Source organism: Mixophyes fleayi, chromosome 7 (assembly GCF_038048845.1).
Source record: "Mixophyes fleayi isolate aMixFle1 chromosome 7, aMixFle1.hap1, whole genome shotgun sequence".
Classification (NCBI taxonomy): Eukaryota; Metazoa; Chordata; class Amphibia; order Anura; family Limnodynastidae; genus Mixophyes; species Mixophyes fleayi.
Window position 1 is genome coordinate 31673124 of NC_134408.1, and position 26772 is coordinate 31699895.

Here is a 26772-nt window from a genome sequence, read left to right on the forward strand (position 1 = left end):
GGGGTGTGTCCACATCACAATGGGGGTGTGGCTACACCCCGGGGGCATGCCTAGTACATTAGAAGTGCTTAGGCTGCCCTGTACTCCCCTCCCCTCCTAACACCTCTATTGCCGTATGCACCACTGCAGATCAGCAGCAAAGGAGACATACTTCCCAAATTTCCCACCCTCGGAACAAAGCTGTCCCAATCGGGATGGCGAGACAGCAGTGGCAGATCCAGGGGGGGGCGATCAGGGCATTCGCCCCTCTTAGCAGCAGAAAGCCTACCTTTAAAATAGGTCCCAGCCGCCGATCAAAACGGGAAGGGGGCAGGACCAATTTCGAGTGGAAGGCGGGGCTAAATGCGGGCCAGCCAATCAGAGTAAAGGAGGGGCGTGATTATGCAAAATCGCCCCCCTAATATAATGTCTAGGTTCACCCCTGCGAGACAGAGCCCTCAAATCAGGACTGTCCCACTTAAAACTGGACGGTTTGGGAGGTTTGCATTGCACATTGCATTGTAGAGAATGTACTCATTAATCCCAGCAGTTAGAGATGATGAGACAAGTCTGACATTTTTTTAATTTATAAAAGGAGAAAAAATGTAAAAGTTGAAACACTGCACACACTGCACAAGCAGGCCCGGGCCTTGGTACCCAACCCCCATCCCTCGCAGCGCCCCTGTACATTGAAGTTTAGCATATGGAGTCCTTTGCACTAAACACTATTAAGCAAATTAAGAAACTCTTTAATTTGGAATGTCTTTATTAAGTTCAAAGATTATTTTTGGGGTTTATACAATAGACTTTTGCTGACACAATGGACTTTAACTGAGCCTGAGTATTAACATAAATGTACCTTTTGCCTCTAATACCTTAGCTTCTGGCTGTCAACTGGGCCTTTAATTCATTGTTTCATTCAAATCTTTTTCCGTTTTTTGTTCCCCAGTATCGAGATCAGTAATCCTCAATTCCTATCCATGGTACATAAGTCACACGTAAGTTATTTTCCCTTTTCAGTCGAAAATAACTCAGCCAGGCACTAGCTCATATGTAATCCATAGTTGCCAGCTGATTAGTGAATCAGTGAGATGATTGATTATGCCGAAATGAACAAACAATTTATATTAGTTAATGAAATATCTGTAAAATGTCAGCGTTACAATAAAACACACTACTATATCCTATTTACACAAATCATGTGTTAAAAATAACCTTTAACTCGAAACCTCACAGCAAGCCGAATCTGAAATAATAAACACAAATAATAAACATAAACAGATTAATGACGGCGGAGGGCTCGCAGCTTATGGCAACTGTAAAATTATTGGCAAGAGCAATTAATTCCACAGTGGACCTCAGACCCCTGTGGCACAGCATGTGTTAACGAGCCACGGTGACAGTTTATAGAATTACACTGACAGACAAATGGAATCAGAGAACCTGGCTGTTCTATTTATTTATTAAACTGCAGAGTGTGCATATTAGCTAATAAAACTACTGGCTGATCACATCTTCAACATATTACATATTTAAAACCAAGTAAGGTCCCCTTTGCATAAGCTGGTGGTTCTGTCTTCCTGTTCCATATTCAGACTGGTTTCCTCAAAGACATTAATTGAAGCTGTCATTTCTGTCACAGCAGGAGGCATATTCAACAATATATCTGCCCCCAGGGTAAATAAAATCAAATATTTGCTATGTTAAAGGCAGACACTGCTTTCTTCTCCATTTCAATATGCTGTTCCATTTAGCAAGATGTCTGGCTGCCAGTGAGTGAAATCTCTTGATCACAGAACACAGAGTAACATCTTTGGGAAATTCATCGAAAAACAAATACTTAATAAAAGAAAAAAAACACACTTTTATTTTGGAATCCAATAGTACTGAGAGTTATGGGTGTGGACTAATTTTTTTTAAATAAATTATTTAAAAGGACCATACTAATGCAAGGCTTTTGTTGCAGAAATGCTTAACATTTTAGAGTTTGTTTGTTTTTTAATCTGTTTTCTAAGCCCCCTGGTTGAATAATAATATTGCCAAAGGCGTTATAGTGGCGTTAGTTGGAAATAGTAGTATATTGTTTGGGGGAGGTGTATTAAAATGTAATTTATTTTGATAAAAAAAAGTAGCAAATTTCTTTTTGAGGGTTGAATGTTTTGAATTAAGTTTTAGGATTATATTTCTTTTCTTTCAGCTCAGTTTTAATATAGTTCACCTGCTCACATTTTTAAGCAGACCTGTCACCTAAGCAACCACACACACACACACACACACACACACACACACACACACACACACATATATATATATATATATATATATATATATACACATATTTTACCTGTTTTGCATATCTCCATGAAGACTGTCATCTTCCGGGCAGCTGTGACTATTTTTGAGCAGTAATAACAGAGTGAACAACTGGCGGGAGCATGCTCATTGTGCTCCTGAGTAACATCCTGTGACATCATGCTGCCAGCTTTCACTACATTGGCTATGAACGATCACATGGTCACTGGAGTTTCTGCCCACATCAACAGCTAATTTAAATATTCCCTAAGGCATTTATTACACATAGAAGGAGGGGCACACTGTTATAACTGATTGTTCTCTACAATGGTATGTGTATTACCTTTACATTGCAATTAAAGTTTTTTACGGGCTGTACTTTTAATGTAAGATCTTTTTTAAGTGCATGACAGGTACACTTTATTAGACTGGTCATTATAATTTGTTAGAGTTTAAAATTCCAGACAATCTATGGTAGGACAAACTAAGTGGGCACTACTGTTACATTAACGTTTAGATAATGGTTTGAGGAAGCCTGAAATGATTCATGTCACATTCCCTAAATTCATATAATGCCTCATACTTATTACTACTGAAAAATAACTTTATAAGATCAAATGGAGAGTTATCAATACGCTTTTCCGGTGAGTCTTATAGCAAGTGAAACAGGTTAAAGTATACAGGTGTAAGTCATGTGTGACAAAGTAAAATTATAAAATGTAATGTAATTTACATGCTTTGAAAGTGTCATTTCCACAGCTAACAGCGTTTGTCTGCAGCGAAGAGAAATTACAGAACACCTGCAGAAAAATCCCTTTTAAAGGGAAGATGGGAGTGTCACCTGTCCATCAAGCTAAGGCTGTGGGAGGAGTCTCAAAAAAAAAATCAGTATTTTAGTCATGTGGCGCTTTTCCTAACTGAGGTATTTATCACATGAATTTATTAAGAACATAAAGGCAGAACGTTATTAAATTAAATTTAATATGGCAAAATAACCACAATGCTTAAGGCAAAAAAATAGTAATAATAATAATAATAATAATAATAAAATTCAAACTAGTTTTTTTCAAATAAAAAGGAATAAAACAGAAACAGAAAAATCACATATTTTCATATAGCTGCACTTGGGAGAGGATGGAAAAGTGGTCAATTCTTCAATATGAAATTGACTCCCAAAATGATCACATACAGTAACTTTATAAACATGATTCTTCAGCTCAGCCCTCCTATCCAGTGAGGTAACTAGAAGCTGGCTGTGTGTATGCTAAAGGGGGTTTCACCTGTAACGGCTAGCGGCTACCGAGACTTTTAGAACAGATGGATAGAGGTCTTCCTCTATTGCAGCCGCCTTTCCTGTAGGACTAGTACACACAAAGGTACTCGGATGCACCCAGAACTTCACTTTAGCATAGTAAAAGTTTGCCAAAGTGACCGCAGCGGAGAGGTGGAAGATAACCGTAATACAGGAAACAATACCAAGAACAGCCCAAAGGTCGTGGGTCAGTAGCAAGCAGGATAATCAGGGACAGGACAGAGGTCTGGGCAGGTTGCAAGCAAGGATATTCCAATAGACAGACAGAGGTCAGGGGCAATCAGAATTCAAGCAGGGTCCGGAAACAAGCTAAGGGTCACAATAGGAATCAGTAGCAAGTCAGCAGAGTATCCACAGGACTGGAGCTGGTCAGCAATGTGAGGCACACAGGACGCAGTAACCGGCAGGCAGCCTAAGCCCTCCCTGCCTTTTATACTAAAATGGACCAATCAGAAAAGAGCAACCTCACTCGCCGCAATCAGCCTCAGCAAGCTGATCATTAATTAATGTGCAGAACGCACGAGCCCAGCTGTCAAACTGGACAGAACACAGCGGTGATTATAAGGCAACAGCCAGGACACGTCCTCCCAAGTAAACAGACGATCTGCGTCGGTGGCAGCTCCTAACTTCGCCACAGCCTTTTATGACTTCCACAGCACACACAGTTCAGTGGGCATTCTTAAAATGACATATTTATTGGTCCTTACTTCTTAGTAGCATGTATTACCTCCAATCAACCGGTCACAAATTTACACAAAGGTTCATATGAAATATTACAATATTAGGCAAATTATTGGGGATATATGTTATCACCATATCTTTGCTAAGGAGTTATTATTACATTGTGACATATATTAGGGACTTATCTTCACTGATTATACACATATGCAGACATTGAGGCCATTGTGAATTATGACCATTATTCCACACAGTGGGTGCGGCCCAAAATGTAGTACTGTAACTGGTAATGATGGCATATATATATATATATATATATATATATATATATATATGGAATAGAGTGAGGAGATCAAATTGTGGGATATTATGACTCAAACAAAGAGATGTTGCTGCATTCTGTTAATGGCTTTGCATTTTAGTAGAAGTTGTTTATATTGTATTTGGCAAAGTACATGCAACCTAGACTGGAGCGTTACATGGGATTGTCTGGTTAAGGGAAGACCAGTTATAAGGAATTGAATCATCAATGCATGAGAGTAGAATGCATGTATTGAATATTTTTGCAGTGTCTTGTCTTGTGTAAAATATCTGCATTTTATGGAGATGGTCCTTAGATAAATGAAACAAGATTTGGAGACAGATTGGATGCGGGGAACAAAGTTCTGAGTCAAGGATGACAACTAGACAGGGAGCTTGAAGGGTAATGTTTATTTACCTGTTGTCAACAGAAATAGAGTTGTCAGGTAATGAGCTCCTGTTGACTGTTGGGAAAGATTGATAGCTCAGTTTCTGAAAGATTGAGTTTGAGGTGATAGGACGGCATCCAAGATCAAATGGCAGAAAGACAGTCAGTAACGCATTAAGTTATCTGTAGGTGGAAAACCCCTCTAAGTATAATAGAAGTTGTGATATTCTTTGCCGAATATTAAAACACTCAACCTTATACCTGTATTTAGTCACAAGGGTGCTTTCAAAAATACCTTATAAGTGATGTTATTGGAGACCTTATCACATTTCCACCGTTCCTTCCCGAACATGTCTGCAGTGCAATCGACAGAGGACCCTTGACTTAAACTTGCAATATAATTTGCGGATTGCATTAGCCGTTCACATTTTGCAATTTGCAGTTCACGTTCAAAGTTGTAATGTTTTTTAACGTTCTTTTTTTAAATCGAACTGCCAACGCTACTGTAAAAAAAATACCACAATTATTCAAATTTAACTCAAGCGCATTTGAGTCAGTTCAAACTTGTTCAACTTTCTTGATTTTTTTTTTAACGGTTCTAAAATTCGAGAAATTCAGAAATTTGAGATTAGATTTGCTGAACCATATTTTTCTGCTATATAGTGGGATTGAGGTGACCTGGATGAGAACTGGTTTAGATTTCAATTGTACACACAACATACATAAATGAACTACAAGGTGTGGAGTTGGGGACTACAAGGTGTTGCCTACTTTGCACGCTGATAGTAAACATTTGCACACTTTTTAACATCAGCTTTAAGACAGCATTAATCAAATTTTTCTATTTGCACATCCAATACCCAGAAGATGCCTCAAGTACATAGTATGGTGTAAAGTGTTTCACAATTGTGACACTTGAAATAAAGATATCCTTGCCTACCCTTTAATTACCTGCATTCTTTAATATTTTAATGAGGGTAATAAGAATAGTTCACTGGGGAAAAAAAACAGGAAAAGTTAAATTTATACAATAAGATAACAAACATACAGATGGATTTATGTATTATGTAACAAATTATTTCCCGTTAGATTGTAAGCTCTTGTGACAAGGGCAGTCAGATTGTCTTATGTTATATTTCTTTACTATATCCTGGCAAAAGGGGGCTCAGTATTACGACTTACCGGGCCATTATCTGACACACTTGTCCACCTAATTTTGCATGAGTCAGATTCTCCAATCATTGTTCCCCATCACGCGCCATACGTGTCTGCCTGCCTACGACGCTCTCTGTGAATATCTTACGAGAGGGGAAGAAACTCTCCAGGGAGTTGTTTAGCAGCGATTCACTGGGTCAGTGTATTAGAACAGACTCCAGTCTATCAGCCAGATGGTGACTTCAGAAAAAAAAAAATTGACACACCATTTCAAACTGATTTCACGCAAACTCTCCAGAGAGGAGCCAGTGGGACTCTGACAATCAGATCTGTTGTGAATAAATATTACAAAATTGCCAATTACAGCAGGGATGTTTAAAATGTTTGGCTGATTTAGAAGCGGTCCATTATTTTTTTTTATGTTTTTTTTGTCTTTCGGCTTTCTGATGGGTGATTCAGCTCTGCTGAGTGATCACTTTCACTTCTACTCTGTCTCCCCTTATTGTGACTTGTCAGCCAGCCTTGCCTGTGTTTGGTTCATATATTAGCCGGTCTTCTGAAGCAGTTCTTTTTGATGATGAAAAAGATGTGAAGTTTTCAAGTGCTGAGTTCCTGGAGAGCAAAAGAAAATATTATTGAGTTGATTGAAAACAAAAAGCCTTATTTTTAAACGACAGTCCTGTATGGGGTATGTAGAAAGGCATGTTTATTTATGATAAGTCTTTGTGGTGTTATATTTGTTAAATAAAATTAGTTGTTTACAAAGCATCAGAATACTCTGCAGTAGGTGAACAGAGGAGATATAACAGGCAACATTGTTAAACAGAGCATAGTTTGTTGAAAGCTGTACAAAATAAATGAAAAAAGTCCTGTTCAATACACAACAATAAAGACACACAAATAAACATGCGTGAAGGATATTTACAACGTCTGAAACCACTTAATAACGACGTTATTCAGTTGCTTAATATCAGAGTGAGACCACTTCTAAGGGGTCTTTGCAGAAAGAGGATAGCCTCAGGCAAATTGCTCGAGGGACGGTTGTTAGAGGTGAAGCTGGGGGAGATTGGGACAAAATGTTGTAACAAGTGAAAGAAGTGGTGTCTAGGTTGTGCAAGAGACTGTGGAGGGAGGCAAATCTATTTTAAACAGAAGAGGGAGCACAAGTCATCTGTTTTTGGGTATTCTCTCAGACACAAGGGTGGAACTGATGGTATTACTGAGGTACAACCTTGTCCACAACAAATGCAGGTACATAATGGACCTATTTAACATTACGTGGTGATAATACTGCTATTCTATAGTTGCTTATCGCTCCAATTTATTAATAAAATATCCCCGGGGCAGCTGAGGTACATTGAACAGGCTGGGAGTAGTAAACTTTGCTTGGAGAAGTTATCATTGGCGAGACTCGCAAGTCTTATCGCTAGTGTTCACCCTTTGATAGATAGGCAGAAGCCCTATCACCAGTGAAAACACCTACTTTTTCCTGAGATAGGCTTTTCTCCATTTAATAAATAGAGCCCAGAGTGCACTGAGTAGGCACAGTGTCTTCACAGGATTGTTGTGATCGCTAATCTCCCACCGTCAAGGCAAAGAGCAGGAAGGGGATGACCAGAAGGCAACTAAAGTTTTTGCACCTTTTTGATTCTACAGTCCAGACCTGTCAACTTTATAAGCATTGGCACTGTGTGAACAGGTTTGCCTAATATTTACAATAAACAGATTTGGTACCTATCTTAGATACAGGAATTTCCATACTTACTAAGTCTCCCGGAATGTCCGTCAGACTCCCGAATTCTGGGTAGGTCTCCCAGGAAAGCAGGCCAATTCTGCCCACTACCCATCATTGTGACGTAGGGGCGGGGCCACATTGGCACCATTCACCCCGCCCCACCCGCCTTCACCCTCACAATTCAACTCCCCTCAGTGATGGTGCTATCTACGTGCCAGCATGCAACTGCTTTGTTTAGAATATCTTCCTAGTAAAATAAAAAAGTGGAAAATATTTTTTTTAAAACGTTACTTAGGAATTTGTAGATTACCTGAGTATAGTTACAGCACGTCATTCTTGTTGTCTAGCGTTCAGAAGGCTGTGTATTGACCAACGCATTTGCTATAAATACAATAAATATTCGTGAACACTCATGAATGAAACAAGATAAAGATGTTCAAGATTTTTTGAATGTCAGTGATTAGAAAAATAGTTTAAAAAAAATAAAAAAATATTTATAAAAAGTAAGTTTTTGAACAATTCTATAAACGTATCTCAACAAAATTGAACAACTTATTATACCCATAAAATGTTTTTTTAGACATCTTTTTTGTTTGACCCTGTCATAAAGCATCTGTGCACTGGTTTGCTGAAAACCTCACCATTGGTTTAATATCACAAATATTTGCTTATCTCTACAACTAATCGAGCAAACCTAATTTGTATTAAAAGGTTTTAAAAAATGTCTATAAAAATGACTAATTTTAAGGGATTGAAACCCTGTATCAGTGCCAGAAAGCCCTGAGGTAAGGACTTCTATGGCTTGAGTTAGCCATTGGGAACAATGGGATAAGCTACCAGTCAGGAGTCAATGCACACTGTGATGTTTATCCAGTTACAAGAAAAGTTGACAATTGACAATCATAACAAAGGCCAAACAACAGCCATGTTGGACTAACATGAGAGTCTATTGCTACCGACCTTCTCACCTTGTGACATGGCTTTCACAAATATTTCCTTTTCCTTACCACTAGACCATGCATGAGAAGATAACCTTTGACCTTAGAATACCATCCAGGACTATTGCTAAAACATGGAGTTTGTCATAAGAAAACAAAAACTAATAAAGAACCAACCATACAAATAATATTTTTGATATGTTGTAGTAAAAACAGAACTGCACTGTCTTAGGTTTTATTGGATGGTGTTAAACAACGCAGAACATCATCTAGTAGCTGCTCATTGACCTCTGTCATATTTCTGCAAAGCCTGTTAATGACTGGCCTTTTTGCAGCAATGGGGCTGTTTACATAGTTGGTCACAATATGGGGGCAAATTACTCTTAAAAAAATAGCAAGGAACACTGTCGTATTCATGCTCATATGCAGAACCAATCACACAGGGTTCTATACACAGGGCCATAACGAGAGAAGTGCTGTCGCCCAGGACAGGACAGGAAGTAACGAAGAAAGAAGAAACAGAAGAAAAGAAGGAAGAAGCAGAGAACTGGCAACAAGAGTAAAGAAGAAGAGAAGGTAATTAGAATACTTCTGAGAAAACGGGGGGAGAGTAATCTACAGAAAATGGGTGGGATGAAGGGCTGGAGAGAACAACGGGGAGTAGTGACTGGAGAGAACAGGAGGGAGAAGTAACTGGACAGAACAGGGGGGGGGAAGTGACTGGAGAGAACAGGGGGGAAGTAGTGACAGGAGGGAACGGGGGAGAAGTGACTGGAGAGAACAGGGGGGTGAGGTGCCTGGAGAGAACAGGGGGTGAGGTGCCTGCAGAGAACAGGGGGGAGAAGTGACTGGAGAGACCAAGGGGGGATAGGGACTAGAGGGAAAGAGGGAGCAGTGGCTATAGAGAACAGGGGGGGAGGTGATTAGAGAGAACAGGGGGGAGAAGTGACTGGAGAGAACGGGGGGATAGTGACTGGAGGGAATGGGGGAGCAGTGACTGGAGAGAACAGGGGGGATAAGTGACTGGAGAGAACAGGGGGATAGTGACTGGAGGGAATGGGGGAGCAGTGACTGGAGAGAACAGGGGGGATAAGTGACTGGAGAGAACAGGGGGGAGAAGTGACTGGAGAGAATGGGGAAGAAGTGACTGGAAAGAACAGAGGGGAGGAGTGACTGGAAACAAGTGGGGGGAAAAGTGACTGGTGAGAACAGGGGGAGAAGTGACTGGAGAGAACAGTGTGGGGGGGTTGCTGGAGAGAATAGTTGGGGAGAGGCTGGAGAGAACAATGGGGGGGAGAGGCTGGAGAGAATAGTGAGGGTAGAGGCTGAAGGGAACAGTGGAGGGGAGAGGTTGGAGAGAACAGTGGAGGGGAGAGGCTGGAGAGAACAGTGTGGGGGGGTTGCTGGACAGAACAGTGAGGGAAGAGGCTGGAGAGAACAATGCAGGGCTGGAGAGAACAGTTAGGGGAGAGACTGGAGGGAACATTGCAGGAGAGAGGCTGGACAGAACAGTGAGGGAAGAGGCTGGAGAGAACAATGCAGGGCTGGAGAGAACAGTTAGGGGAGGGACTGGAGGAAACAATGGAGGAGAGAGGCTTATGAGAACAGTGGATGGGGAGAAGTGGGGGGAGAAATGGCTGATGGCTGGAGAGAACAGTGGGGGGGGGGGAGAAGTAGCTGGAGAGAACAGTGAAGGGAGAAGCTGGAGAGAACAATGGGGGGAGAGGCTGGAGAGAACAGTGGATGGGGAGAAGTGGTTGGAGAAATGGTTGATGGCAGGAGAGAACAGTGAGGGTGCTAGAGTGCACAAGGAGGGTGGAATCAGGCGACTGGGGTTGAATAATAGGGGATATTTTGTTTGTGGTACATACATATATGGTATAAAAATACTATAAAACATAATAAGTAATTAAATATAATTATAAAAAAATAAAACATTATTCAAAAGGCGGTGATGTCTTTATTAGCAATTATAGTCTCTATTAAATGAGGTGAAAATTTGTATGCTAATAATTTGATTTTGGAGCTGGTGAAGGGGATATATCTACATAATAAATGGGAATGCTATTAATTTAATGTTAGGGCTGGCTGGGAGGAAGGAGGCATATTTATTAAATGTAAACACTATTAATTTCATGTCAGGCTGGTTAGGGGGGAAGAAGGCCTAATTATTAAATGTGGGTGCTATCAATTTAATGCCAGGGCTGTATGGGGGGAAATAGACATATTTATTAAATGTGAATGCTTTTAATTAAATTCTGGGGGTGACTTGTGGAAGGAGGCCTGTTTATTAAAAAAAAAACGTACTGATTTAATGTCCAGCTGTTTTAGGGGGAGGGAGGACTAGATTGTTCACTCGCTGCTCAACTTTTCAGGAGGTGAATAATAGGTATCTGTTTTCCAAACAGGACCCAGCATTCTAGAATCCAGCAAGCAGCAGGTGAGCTTAAGACACCTGCAGCAGCACCAGGTAGTCAAAGCTACAAGAACAGGTAGGAGAGCACAGCACCGGATTGGAGAATGATCTTGAGCTTGTAGAGAGTTATGAACTGTCTAGGTCTTATACCCGCTTATATTTACTTCTACTTATTTGTTTAATCATAGGTAATGGGAAGCATTTTTTATTACCATGTTTTTTTTTTGGTTCTTAACCAGTACTAACCATTTAAAGACAGCTCATCATGGCAGCAATAAGTCAGTCTTTAATATGTATCACCCATTTAACATAGAAATATTTGTCTTCCGTACAATATTATTTAAAGGAATGTGTACATATATTAGCATCATTATTGTATTATATATATTATTTGGGTTTAGTTTCTAACCAAGCAATAATTATGGTGTTCCTGTCCATATCTTTTGAATTGAACTGAATTGCAGAAAAAAAAAAGAGTAGAAACCACAAAAAAAAGAAAAACTTGCCCATTTTTTTCAAAATGTATTACCTATTCTTATAAAGCCTTGATGGCTGGGTCTGTAAAGTGATGAATAGGACATGGTAAAAGCTAGTCTTCCTTACGTGCTCACCTTTTCATGCCCTGCCATAATCCTGTACATATCCACTTTAGTGCTGCACAAATTCCGACAGCTTGATAGACAGTACACAGAAAGCTTCACACGTTAGGCTGTGCTGGCCATCATTTAATCTGCCACTTGCTGCACACATTGTTCTGTCAGAGAACAACATATTATGTAACTCATCATCTCTTTTTTTTTTTCTTAGGATGTTTCTACGATTCATCTCTGTAAGTGCTGGGTGTTAGGGAAATACCAATACAAACTATCTATGCAATTGAATTTAGGTTAGAATAAGTTAGTAATACAGTAGGGGCAGCGGTGATGCTACAGGGCTCTGACACTCAGTGGAGAATCTGTGACGCCTGTAACCTGCCTGCGTTACCTACATTTACCAATGTATAATGCATCCTATGCATGTGACTGTAATATATACTGGGCAATAGAAAGGTGTATTGCAGATAGACCACTATAATTGCCCAGAGATTCCCCTTTTGCTCAGGGATCCATAGGCAAACTGAGAGGGGGGGTTCCTAGTGCCTGGAAACTCCCCTCCAAGCCTGGGGCACTGTATAAAGGAGGTGACTGGACCCTGCCCCCGCTTCACACGGTTCTGCTTGAAAAGGGAGAACTGCATGCACCTAACAGTAGTTCACGCAGCATTGCCCATGTATATTATGGGGATAGCAAGAGTTGGAGAGCAGCCAAGCACTGTCTAAAATTATAGCTACGCCCCGATGCATGCTGGTCACATCCACTGACGGCGTGGTGTGGAAACCCTCCTCTACAAATCCTGCGTTTGCCGCTGAGATCCCCCCCCTTTGCTCATCCTGCATTGTACACATAGCTACCATATTTTGCACCCAGAAATATGAGTCATGCTTTGCACATAGATAACCCTTGTTATGCACATAGACAAACCCCCTCACAGAGTACCCCTTACCCTTCTTGCACACAGAGATACCCCCTTTGCACCTTAAGCCTGCAGCTTTAATATATATAGGTTGATGGAATGAGCACTGCCTCCTTTTGCAAACAGAGACATCAATCTTTCCCACTTATTTCCCAGCTGTACAGTACCTCCACTCACAATCTAGCTCCACGTGAATGGAGCATATATTTGATCACACTCATTCATAGTGCTATGAGTGGCTCTAAGATTAAACAAACACTCATAGCCTTGAATGGACCTGGAACTTCCGCACAGCCACTTGCAGGTACTGAGTGGAAGAGTAGGCACCATATTGCAATATACAATACACAGAGCATCTTAATGACCTTTATACAATACACAGAGCATCTTAATGACTTACATACAATACAACTAACATTCCAGTGGTCTCTATACAATTCAGACAGCATTCAAATGCCCTCTATACAAAACATAGAGCGTTCTAGAGTTCCCTATACAATACAGCGATCATTCCAATGACCTCTATAGAATACCAGACTGACACTTATGGGAGGTTTCCAGTGGCCCAGAAACTCCCCCTCAATCTAGGAGTCATTGACTGACTGGTCCATTCCTTGGAAACAGCCACATTTCTGCTGCGGATCTAGAGTCGTTACGCACTCCCTTCTACACCGTATGTCCCATCCTCTTTCCTGGGGCGGGCAGTGACACATAGTGCTGTGCCACGTGTGAAGCAAATAAGAGAGGCAGGCAAAACAGTCTGAAATCTACAGAGCTGGATGGTAGGAGTTAAGTGCAGTGAGGGCTATTATTGTAATAAGGGTAGAGGCTGGGTATTAGTTTAATGGGGAGGGTGGGTGATAAGCATTTAATACTTGGCACAATGTTCTACTTGTTAAGGGCAAGTTGCATGCACTACAGTTAGATGCAAGCCCAACTATCCTTGTAGTCGGAATAAAGTCCTGACTGTGCGAGACAATCACTCAAAATTGGGACTGCCCCACCAGAATCATGACAGTTGGCTACCGTTGCCCATGGTTTTGAAGGTAATGGGAAGTGTTGGAGAGCAGAGTAGCGGTGGCTCAAATTATAGTCACGTCACTTGCAAATACTCGGGTAGCGTGGCATGGAACCCCCCCTTCTACAAATCCTGCATTTGTCTCTGAATATAGATAATTTACTAGTGCCCCCCACAGAATATAGATTTCTAGTGTATAATGCTTCACAGAATACAAAAGTATCCAACCATTTACCAAAATCAAATGAAATCGGTAATTGTCTTCTTGTAAATGTGTGAGGGTTAAAACAAAAGTCAAAATACTAATTTTGAAGTGGGCATTGGTATTTAAATGGCATGTGTACTTTAAATTATTAATTTGTACAATAAAAATATAGTTACTCCTCTCAACGTGGCAGCCTCCATTGACAATCCTAGTTTTATGGTATGGATATTGCAGTGTCAATGTGAGTCCATCCTCATGGTCTTCCTTTCATGAGACCCTGCCGATCTTTCAGAAAGAGAGTAGAAGGCTAGCTGATCGCAAGAAGGGTTCCGTTCTGATTGTTGAAATTAAATAGTCTCCACCAGGAGGTGGAAATGCATTCAACTCTGTGCTTAGAGGGTCAGGTATTTTCCTCCCCACATATATCCCTATTGGCAGCAAGTCCATACAAACACACAGGGAGCACAAATAATCTTTAAGCCTTTCTATCCCAGGAAGTGGGACATGAACTGTGTGGTTGCATAAGTGGTGGTTCCTGAGCGGGGCTGATTTTAGATAAAACTGGACCTTTGATAGAACTCATGGAGGGGCACCTACACAGTGAAGACTGGACTAGTCCCTATGCCCTACCCCTGTCTGTGCCAGCCTCTCTACTCTTCCCCTGCCTGTGGCAGCCTCTTTGCCCTTCCCTTGTCTGTGCCAGCCTCTCTGCCCTTCCTCTGTCTTGTGCCAGCCTCTCTGCCCCTCCCCTGTCTGTGCCAGCCTCTCTGCCCTTCCCATCTAAGCCAGCTTCTCTGCCTTTCCTTCCTATATATGAGCCAGCCTCTCCACCCTTACCCTCTCAGCCTATGTCTTTCCCCTTTCTGTGCCAGCTCTAATGCCCTTCTCCTGTCTACACCAGCCCCTCTCCCCTTCCCCTGTCTGTGCCAGCCTCTCTTCCCTTACCCTCTGTGCCAGCCTCTCTGCTCTACTCATCTGTGCCAGCTTCTCTGCCATTTCCTTCCTCTTTCTGAGCCAGCCTCTCCACCCTTACGGTATCAGCCTATGTCTTCCCCTTTCTGTGCCAGCCCCTCTGCCCTTCTCTTGTCTACACAATCCCCTCTCCCCTTCCCCTGTCTCCACCAGCCTCTCTGCCCTTCCCCTGTATGTGCCAGCCTCTCTCCTTCCACTTTCTGTGCCAATGTTTCTTTGTCTGTGCCAGTCTATCTCCCTCTGTCTCCTCATGTGGCCTCTGTCCTCCTCTATGTGTGTCTGTTTTTGATTTTGTATGTGCACCTGTATCCCCATCTGTCTTTGTCCCCCCAACCATGTGCATGGGCGTCTCGGTTTCTGCATTGTAGGCGTCTGTCTTTGCTGTCTCTCCCTTTGTGGGCCTCTTTTTACGCTTCTCATCATATCTATAATATTCTACCATTTGCTTCAACTATCCACTTTTCCCTGTGCCTCTCACAACCCACCGCTCCTCTCGTTTCCCCGTTTATCTTCACCTCTCCCTCATCACTCCTTACCTTCTTCCTCCTCTTCTGCTGAAGTTTACGATGGAGTCCTGCTGGCAGCCGATCAGAATTGATGTGGACAAACGGAGGTACAAGCACGTCCAGCTCCACATAAATGAACCTGAGGATGGCAGGTAAGAACAAACTTCTAATCAGAATCATTTTCTTTATATACTACACTATAGCACTAGTAAAGTTCTCCATTGACCACACCCCCGCTCTGGCGGCTGGCAGACAACTGATTCATAAATGCTGGACACACTCCCAGGGAGACGTGGCATGCTCAAACCTGGCACGGCCACGTTCCTGTGTAGCTGACCACACCCCCTTCCCGTGCATGTGCGCACTGTCCCAATTCCAAAATCCTAAATGTTTAGATGTATGCTAAATCAAGCAATTTCAGCAGAGAAAAAGTGAAAAATTAATATTACTCAAAGATGCAATGCAAAAGTGGTACAAAATTGGAGTTTTATGTGTAAAACCGAGACATTTTATGGAGCGCATCGAGTGTGTTTCATAAATGAGGCCCTCCATATATTTGTGAATGGCACAATTTGTTTTCAATTAAATGGTATTTTATCCACGACCTAATACTGAATTATGCTGGGATTGATAATGTGCCTGACTCCAGTAGAAAAAAACCTGCATTACATTCAGTTATTTCTGATTTAGGAAAGAAAGTTATATTCACAAGGCATCCTAGGTAACAGCTTCAGAATCGCTACATTATATTTTAAATATAATCTTTCACTGTGAGAGTCTATGAGCAAAGCAATGACTGCATCACACACTGTTACCACTCAACCATTGACCTTACGTTATTGAAAACATTTACACACCATTTACCTTGTAGCATTAAATCTGCCCTACAGTTTGGAGACAATTTTCCTGATGTGTGTGTAGAGATGTATACAGTAAAAATCTACAAAAGAAAGTATATTCAATAATAATAGATATGCAATACGTAAAAGTGCACAGCAGTCAAACTAGTAATGGATACAGTAATTCATCATTATCATCATTTATTAATATAGCGCCAGCAAATGTCGTAGCGCTTTACAATTGGGAATAGACATTAATACAACAGTACTGAGTAATACATACAGACAGAAAGGTAAGAGGGCCCTGCTCACAAGCTTACAATCTATGGGACAATGGGAGTTTGATACACAAGGGTAAGTGCTACATCACATTGCACAGTGGTCCAGCTAGAATGCAAAGGCAAAAAGTATTGAGTGGGCTGTATGATCAGTCACACAGTAATGTTGGTCAGAGGGTTTCTGTCTTGTGTTAGCTTTGTAGAGGGTGGTAAAAGGATAACCTAGGGAGGGTTGTTGAGGAATATTATAAGCTTGTCTGAAGAGGTGGATTTTCAGAGAACGGTTGAAGGTTTGAAGACTAGAGGAAAGTCTTATTGTGAGATGGAGGGAATTCCACAGAATAGGTGCAGCCCAAAAAAAGCCCTGTATAATCAGGAATGGGAGGATGTGATAAGAGTGGAAGAGAGATGCAGATCTTGTGCAGAACGGAAGTGTCGAGTTGGGAGATATTTTGAGACAAGTGAGAAGATGTGTACGCTATGTCGGTGCAATTTTGTTGATGGCCTTGTATGTTAGTAGAAGAATTTTATATTGGATTCGTTGAAAAACAGACAACCAATGTAGAGACTGACAGAGTGGCTCAGCAGGGGAAGAACAGTTTGCAAGGAAAATCAATCTAGCCGCTGCATGCAAATTACAAATTAAAATTAGCTTATTGTAATTTTAAGGTGACCAGCACTGAAAACCCAAACTCCCACCCCATAAAAACACTTAAAAATGAAACACACACAAAAATAAATTAGGCACTTAAATAGGCAGACTCGATGGACCAATCATTTCTATTAGCCATATTGTTTCTGTGTTTCTTGACTACATAAAGCCTTTCCTTTTCTTATACCAATTGGTGCTCCTGTAGGTATCCATGATATTTGTGCAATGGCACTTGACTGAGCTCCTTCATTTATCTTCCCACTTGCCTTCCATTATCTCTCCCACTCCCTCTCACTCATCCTTTTCTTCTGTAGGTCACACTGACAGTCAAACACCTCAAACACCATGAACCATAGGTTATACTGAATGCAGAGATGCATATAATTCAGACAAGCACTGTATTTATCAGCCCTTTACAAAGAGAGAAATAGTAGATACAGTCAGGGCTGGATTATCCAATAGGCTGACTAGGGTCCAGCCTATGGCACAAGGCTTTTTGGGGAGGAGGGGGGCAAAAGTGTGACAGTGGAGGTTTAAACTGATATTAATTTTAAATTATTACAGAATAGTTGTTCTCCAAAGTAAAAAGAGAAATGTAGTGAGGTTTAAATCTAAGGAACACCCATGGTAAAGGTTGGAGGCAATGAGCAGGGCTCTAGAGGGCACCACTGATGTCATTCACATGCTGTCGAGCTTACCTTCTACAGCTGTCCGCTGCCACACAGCTACAGGTACGGAGGGAGGGAGGGGGGGGGGGGCGGCGGTTGATTGCTGCTCCCTCCCCTTCCAATGAGACGCACCTCTGTTGTGTGTGAAGGCAGGTAGGGACAAACTGTCCCGTCCCCCTCCCCACTCACTAACTGTCCAGAGTGACCTCATCATCACATCCCGACAGTCAGTGAGGAGCCTGGCAGAGAGGAGCAGCTGCATGAAGAACAGAGCCAGGCAAGTAAAGAATAAAGTGATGGATGGGGGACGGGGGGTGATTGAGCTGCAAGGGGTGACACTGTGCTTTGGGGGGTTTGTGCTGCAGGGGGGCAGGATTGTGCTGCAGAGGGGGGGAGAGATAGTGCCGCAGGCATGGAGAGAATGTGCCGCGGGTGGGGAGAGATTGTGCTGCAGGGGGGGGACACTAGTGTGATGGAGGGGGCAGCAGTGTGATGCAGGGTGTGATGCAGGGGGGCAGTAGAGTGATGCACGGGAGGCATTGTGATGTGGGACGTAGTAGTGTGATGAAGGGGGCAGGAGTGTGATGTAGAGACATGTTAGGACTCAAATCATCACTAATAATTGTCTGTTGTTGCCTTATTTTGTCAAATTGTTTGTTCCGAAATTTAACACTTGGATACCTCCCCTCTAGGAATCCTGTGTTTGTCCCTGGGCAGCAGTGGAGTCTGGACAGTGTCTATCAAACATCACTGCATCTGGACCGCTGGAGGAGGTAAGGCTAATCTTTTCTTTTTTTTACAATGATGTTAGGGTCGGTGAAGTGAGTATTTGGTGTGTGAGAGGTGTGGTAGGGGGGTGGGGGGTGGTAGTTTGAAAATTTGCATAGGGCGACGAGAAACCTTACACCGGCTCTGACAATGAGTCATCCTTGGACGGGCGCATGAGGATAATGGAGTAGGGTGGACAGCAATGCCAATACAGGCACACAAGGCCTCCTTTCCACCTTCACATCTTCACCCTCAGGACCACTTGTTCATGCCTCCGATCTGCTATACAGCTTGGATTTTAATGAAAAGTGGAGCAGTATTTCAAAAACACGGGAACATAAAAATTGGGGGGAAGGGGGGTGAAGGAAGCCAGATTATAAATTAAGGACGAGTTTGTTTCTACCTTCCTGCTTCTTAGCCTGGCGGGGCAGGCTAGGGGGACACTAGGAGTGTATTATATAGGGTGGCTTAAACCCTTAATTATGCTCTGGATACAGAACGTAGGTATCGCTTAAAGAGAGAAACCAAGGTGATTGGGGCTAACATGAGCAAATTGGCTGCAATTTAATTTCTGGTCTGTCTAAAACCTTGTATCAATCATTTTATGGTTTTTTTAATAAACAAAAAAGGAAGCAGAAACAAACAAAAATATATAGTTTAGAAATGACACATAAGGTAAGGAAGTTAAAATACTAAAGGCTGATATCTATTTGTTTGCTGTTGCTCTTTATATTGTTCTAATGTCTTATTTTTTCAAACTAGTAAAACACATTCTCTATATGGGTGTATGTAAAAAGAATAAATTTCGATTTTGTTTTGGATATATTGTGGAATACATTTAGGCTAAAAACGAAATATCCACTTTATATTGTTTTTTATCTCACCGAAAGAAAATCATAAAATAAGAAGAGATCTGCTCTAATACTTGATAGAATGCATTTTCCCTTCTTAGAAATGTGTTTCACTTCCCCTAATTTGCGATCACCAATAAAATACATGACTACCGCATCCTTCCTTCACAGCAAATATTTCAGATATCAGAAATAGGGCACAGCCGTGTCAAAGAAGCCTAACAAAGGATACATTTGGCTAACTCCTCTAAATTCAAAAAGTCTGCATTTTACACGGTTACTTACAAAGTTCACCTTTCGTTCTGGTTATTGCAAAGCCCAGTCTGCTGTGCTCTAAGACTTCCCAGAACCCTCCCTGGTTCGGAGGCCTCTCTTTATGTCAAGATCTGTAATTGGGTCAGTTTTCATGGTATAATAGCATTTACTTTGAGTCTATGCTAACAAAAATATTAGTCCTTTTTGTATATGCTTACCCTGCTGGACTTTTACCAATAGGATCAGGTCTATGTTTTCACTTACTGATATCATTCCACAGCCAAATCAGATAGGAATAATTATCCTGGGATATTAGATAGTACATCTCCAAGGCAGATGGCAGCCTAAGAGTTGTGTGGGGAAAGGCAAAGGATTAATCGCGCATCTTAGTTACTCCCAAGAATTACAATGGAAGAGCCTTTCTGGAGATTCGTGATAAGTTGTTCTCGATTGTTTTTCGGAAATTTGACAGAGGATTTGCAGGGGAGGAAAAAAAAAAGCAGGGATTTTGTGGTAAGGTTTAAGTCAAAGTTTCTGACTGAAAGGACAGGGCCTGTAATTGTGCTCACCATAGGAAGTCACATCACACTGGGGAATCATTTTGCTTCATTACCTGCAGCTGTGGGTTTAAAAAATAATACATTCATTTTTGAAAACGATATTATGAATTTGAGTTTAGTAAGTTTTAAACCCAAAGCAATTAGGACAATTCAATCCTGAATTGTGGCCTCAGATTTAAAAACACAAGTGTCTGAGCTCAATCAAATTGATGCCGGGCACACAATTATCTGCAATGTACGTTATGTTCTTGAATTGCATTTCTTAAAATGTGTTTAGGGTAAAGATACCTGTAGTATACACAGAGTTAGGTGTATGCCTATTCTTGCTTCATGGCCGGTGGCCAGTTAGAGGCGTTTTCTATATGCCTGGAAGGGAAAACACCCACAAAGCTGGGAAATTGGACTGCTGTTTCAGTGAGTACAATCTAAAATAATAGGCGGTTTGTGGACTGCTAACTCCAGACGGCCAGTTTCATCATCATCATCATCATCATCATTTATTTATATAGCGCCAACATATTCCGTAGCGCTTTACAATTGGGGATAAACATAGTAAACTAATAAACAAACTGGGTAAAACAGACAAAGAGGTGAGAAGACCCTGCTCGCAAGCTTACAATACTTCAAGAGGGACTCTCAGTTCCATTATTATCGTAATTTACCGTAGGTCCATGGGATAAGAAGTTTTATACGGCACAGAAAAAGAATTAATCTGTATCGGATTGTTGTCAAAGAATTTTTATACATTCTACTGATTACCGATATTCTTTATTATTTTATAAGAATAAATAAGAAACCTGTTTTCATATTTGAGCTCTTAATTCAACAACGACTTGTTTCTCCATTATTTGGAAAATTACCCATAATATGATTTATGGTTATATTATGTTATGTATAATTGTTCTTAATAAAATGTTTTAATAGGATATTTTGTTGGTGGTATATATTTGTCGAGGAGAGGTTTTGTTTGTGCTTCCACCTTTTAGTTTATCTATTCTGCAATAAGATTGATCACACAACAATCTTTATAGGAAGCTGCAAAAAGTTCTTCTCCCCGCCAATAGAGTGGTGGCTACATATTTTATATGATTCATGGTATTATCATAAGGATTATTTTGTTTTAGTTTATTTAAATCAGCGCCCAGGGATATCCTCCTTTGTGTGGATACAGAGTTGTTGGCCTCAGTAGTGGTTTGAGCCCAGAAATGTATTTTGAACTCTGGAATTTATCAGCCATGTTGAAGAAGTCATCAGAATTTTTTTCTCATAACAGAGAGCATTCTAGTGACCACTATACAATACACAGTCCTTTCTAGTTACCACCATACCACATAAATAGCATTCTAGTGACCACTAATCAATACAGAGCAGATTCTAGTTATCACCATACCACACAAAGAGCATTCTAGTGACCACTATACAATACAGAGCCGATTCTAGTTACCATAATACCACACAAAGAGCATTCTAGTGACCACTATACAATACAGAGCCGATTCTAGTTACCACCATACCACACAAAGAGCATTCTAGTGACCACTATACAATACAGAGCCGATTCTAGTTACCACAATACCACACAAAGAGCATTCTAGTGACCACTATACAATACAGAGCCGATTCTAGTGACTACCATACCACATACAGTGCATTCTAATGAAGATTATACAATGGACAGTCCATTCTAGTGACCACTATACCACACAAAGAACAGTCTTGTGACTTTTATACAACACAGAGAGAGTTCTAATGACCTCTAAACAATATAGATACAATTCTAGCGCCTACTACACAATACAAAGAGCATTCTAGTAACCACTATATCATCACCACCATTTATTTATATAGCGCCACAAATTCCGCAGTGCTGTACAGAGAACTCACTTACATCAGTCCCTGCCCAATTGATCCTTACAGTCTAAATTCCCTAACATACATACATACACACACACGGACAGACTTGGGTCAATTTGTTAGCAGCCAATTAGCCTACCAGTAAGTTTTTGAAGTGTGGGAGGAAACCGGAGCATCCGGAGGAAACCCACGCAAACACGGAGAGAACATACAAACTCTTGACAGATAAGGCCATGGTCGGGAATTGAACTCATGCTGTAAGGCAGAAGTGCTGACCACTTAGCCACCGCGCTGCCCATAATAGAGAAAGACTTCTAGTAAACTTTAGACAATAGAAAGAGCATCTTAGTGCCTGGTATACATTACGCTATCACTCAATGCAAATCTCTGGTGGCTAAAGAATGCAGACTCCAGATCACTAATGGATTCAGAATGCAGATCCCAAAACCTACATGGCAACACAATGCAGTGCCCAGATCTCTGATGGAGATACAAGGCAGACGCCAAGAGTTTACTCACCTGTACTCTGCTCCCGCACTGTCATACTCTGTAAGCAAGCTGTCATACTCACTAGACAGATACTGGTCCTCTGATTGGTAGATAGCACTGGCCATTCACTGGACCACTGGGAGCGCCAGGCACTATCGCTGTTCACCAAACACAGTTGCAGAAGTCATCTACTAGCTACGGCAGCTTTCAAACACCACCAAAGTCTCAGTGCATTGGAGCAATTTGGTTCCATGTCTTCTGGTCTCATGAAATATGAGAGATTGGGGGGATACAATTGTAAGACTTGGGGACAGGATATCTAACACAGAGGACACCCTAACAGTTTTGGAAGATTTTACAGCTCTACACTTGGTACACACAGAATACTTGTCTTTAGAATTCTGACTAGGCATTTTACACCAGCAACTGCCTAATGAGATTTATAAATACATGTTTGCTGTGAATAGATGAGTTAAACACAAAATCAAATATATATCTTGTTTTCCTATTTGAGACACTGAATAATGAAAATGAAAAAATTGATTACAATTAATATATGTGTAATAAATATGTTATTAATTTTGCAAATTATTTGGTAGTTCCCCTTTAATGCTTGTTTCCCAAATGATTCTGCCATTGTAGCGTGAGCATTATTTCTTGTAGTAAAAGATAAAAACTGGAGAATTGTGGGGGGGTCATGGAAATGACCTACGATCAGTGAACACATAACCTGTCTGTCTGAATGCTTTTCACTCTATTAGGGATACTGTATATAGACTTGACCTTATTCTTGGCAAGATAATGCAACAATTTTTAAAGATCACAGGTAGGTTTAAACAGCTTTCAGGACCTTAACAAAACATATTATTGCCAATATCACTTAGTTGGAATGAAAGGAAAATTAGGAACCACCTCTTTCACGACCAACTGTGAGGGGATGAGCAGAACAAAAGGCCTTTTATATATGGTGCAGAATTATACACAGAAGTTCACTTGGATTTTGTTCTGTTTGACGGTAGATTATCACTCTTGGTTAGTTCCAAACCTATGACGTTAGCCTTTGTACAATTGTCCTCATTTATATCAAGGAGTTCCATATCTCCGAAAACAGTGAACTTACTTGGATTATGAGCCATTGTCAGAGTGAGATATGTTCACACACATGGGAAGACAAGCTGTAAGAAACCTTTGTCATGCAAATTACCTATGGAAAAGCAAAGGCCAAAACAGGACTATGACCACAATAACCCAGGAACAGGTGTAAGATTGTTACATAAGAAAGAAAGATAAGATGTGCAGGAAAGAAGAGCATGTTTAGGAACAATGTGTAGCGTGTTTTTGTTATTAAGTAAATAAAATACGCAGAAAAGGGGCACAAAGTGGCGTAGGGTAAAATTACGTAAAATGCTGCAAAAAATAGAAAAGGTCCATGAAAAAACAGACCATAAAATGTTTGTACGCTGCAGTTGTTTCAAGTGTCAGAAAGACCAAAAATAGAATATTCTGTATTCAGGGTCCACGGAACGCAGACAAAAGTCTTCTAAATAAGTACAAATGTGCCAGTCTGCAGTGAAACTGCTGTTTTGTGAAACCACTGCACAATTTCTCTATGACAGCACTAGTTTAGGGAAGCGCGTGGATCTAAAGGTCAAGGTGGCATGATAGCAACATGGTACATCATCTCATGGCAGGAGCTGGGAGAATCAGTGTGGGTTAGGTGCATGGATGTGATTAGTTTATAAACTGAAAACTTTAACCCCCTTAGGGTTAAACCAAGAATTTGATTTATGGCCATTTTTAACTTGAATGAAACCTATGTTTCAGTTGTGACTTTTATTCTTATTTTGTTTTGTATTTTTATTATAATTTTTTACATGTTTTTTTTTAACACAAGTGATTAATGTGCGTAACAATGGATTATTCACTAATTATCACGAATAATTTTAAATTTTTAATTTTACATAATATGTACATTTTGTCATGAACAATAAAGTTGATTGAACATCCCTATAAAAAGAACACCAGCTAAAAGAAACATCATCCTTGAGAAAGTCCGGTAAGGACGAAACGCGTCGGATGAAAGCATACACATCAAAATACATCTTTGGATTTTTTGTACACAGTGGGCTCCCGTAAGGAAAGGAAGCGCCGGAAGGACGTATGCGGTCCACCTGCGTTCCACTGCGTGTGAGGACACTGTAACTGGATTGTAACAGCACCGTTTGGACAACGATCATCAGGACATCAATTCCGGAGTGAATATATGAAGGCTACTGGATTGTGGATTCTATTTCACTTAGACTAAGAGGGAAAGAGCAGGGTAAGAACCTTTAATTAATACATTTTCTGCAAAAGAGCTATAACATTACCTTTAATTGTGTCCTACATCTACAATTGGTCATATTGTTAGCCATGCGCTGAACCCTTTTTTATCAAGTGATTAGTTACGCACCCACATACAAAAATGAGATTTCATGTTGTGGAACAAGAATGTTAAATTGAGATTAAAGGGGCGTATAAGGAGCATTTAGGGGGTGTTCTCTGCAGAGCATATTTCTCCCCCCAAAAGGACTGCATTTTATATGTTCTTGGAGGTGGTGGAAACCAGGGGAAGATTTTCAAACGTTCTAAAAAGGGTGCTGCCCGTAACAACCAATCAGATTCTAGCTATCACTTCTTAGAATGTACTAGATAAATGATAGCTAAAATCTTATTGGTTGCTGTGGGCAACAAGTTCCTGTTTCCTTTTTAGAAGGTTTGATAAATCTACCCCCAGGTCTCAGTCTACACTTTTGATGTGATACCTTTTTTTGTACCTTCCAGAAGCACTGTTGATGGGATGGTGCGTTTTTATACTTATTTTCTCATACATAAAAAAGAAAACTATTCGAACGCACAAAACTAACACATGTAATATAAAAAGTTCCAAACTTTGCTCAAAATTAATTTAAGGGCACTCTGATCCTTTTTTTTGTGCACACCTTTGTCATATGGTTTGTCTAATTGAGCTTTAAAGAAACATTTATAATAATAGATACAAAAAGGCCTGATACGCCAGCTACGACCATCTCCTGGGTGCACCAAAAATTCCCACCACCTTCTCTAGCTCCATGGATACCCTTCACAGCTGTAGGTACAGGTACTTTGTTTTCTTATCAGAAGTTGTTTATAATGAAAGAGGGTCGGAGGAGGAGGAAGAAAAGGGGGCACGAGGACCACTCATGGCTGCATTCTGGGTGTAAATAAACTCCCCGATTTTCACAAAAACGTCTTCATCCAAAGACAGAGTATAAAACAGTCAATATTTGCTTTCCAGTACACACCACAGAAAAAGGAAAAAAGTAGGTTATAGACACTTAAAACATAACTGAGGAAAAATCGGGCAACTTTATTGGAAAATATGAAAATGTTAAAAAAAATATGAAAAGGGTGGTCCTAATGTTATAGTCGCATGGACTTTGTTGTGTAGATTTTAGTCTTTTTGCCATAAGCATTTCCAAGCGGATCTGCAACCTTGCTAAAGGTCACATACGGGGTATATTTACTAAACTGCAGGTTTGAAAAAGTGGAGATGTTGCCTACAGCAACCAATCAGATTCTAGTTATCATTCATTTAGTACATTTATCATCATCACCATTTATTTCTATATATACCGCCACTAATTCCGCAGCGCTGTACAGAGAACTCATTCACATCAGTCCCTGCCCCATTGGAGCTTACAGTCTAAATTCTCTAATACACACACAGCCAGAGAGAGAGAGAGGGAGAGACTAGGGTCAATTTGATAGCAGCCAATTAACCTACTAGTATGTTTTTGGAGTGTGGGAGAAAACCGGAGCACCCGGAGGAAACCCACACAAACACGGGGAGAACATACAAACTACACACAGATAAGGCCATGGTCGGGAATAACAGGACAAATGTTAAACCAAGGCTGAATACGGCAGTTGGGATGGCCATCTTTTGTACTTGCTTTTTGAGACCTTTTCCAAATACCATCATTCAAAAATATATTAAGACCTGTGTTTTCTTTAATATACAGGCAATCAATGTAATTTGATGCTGAGCTACGGAGGGAGAGAAATTGTCAGTCATTGTCAGTTCTGTAAAGCTCCAGCCCTGGCTAATGACTTGTTTGGAATGACTGCAGG

The 26772-nt window shown here is 40.8% G+C and overlaps 1 long non-coding RNA gene across 1 annotated transcript in view; it reads right to left on the minus strand.

The window, feature by feature from the left end:
• Positions 1–8148: 8148 nt before the first annotated feature.
• The window catches only part of LOC142098662 (uncharacterized), a 93220-nt gene continuing 74596 nt past the window's right edge, over positions 8149–26772 (minus strand). Inside the window, exons 2-3 of the long non-coding RNA XR_012678383.1 lie at positions 15437–15545; positions 8149–8220 (exon numbers count right to left, since the gene is read on the minus strand). This is a non-coding gene — a long non-coding RNA (uncharacterized LOC142098662). The remainder of the gene's footprint in view (positions 8221–15436; positions 15546–26772) is intronic.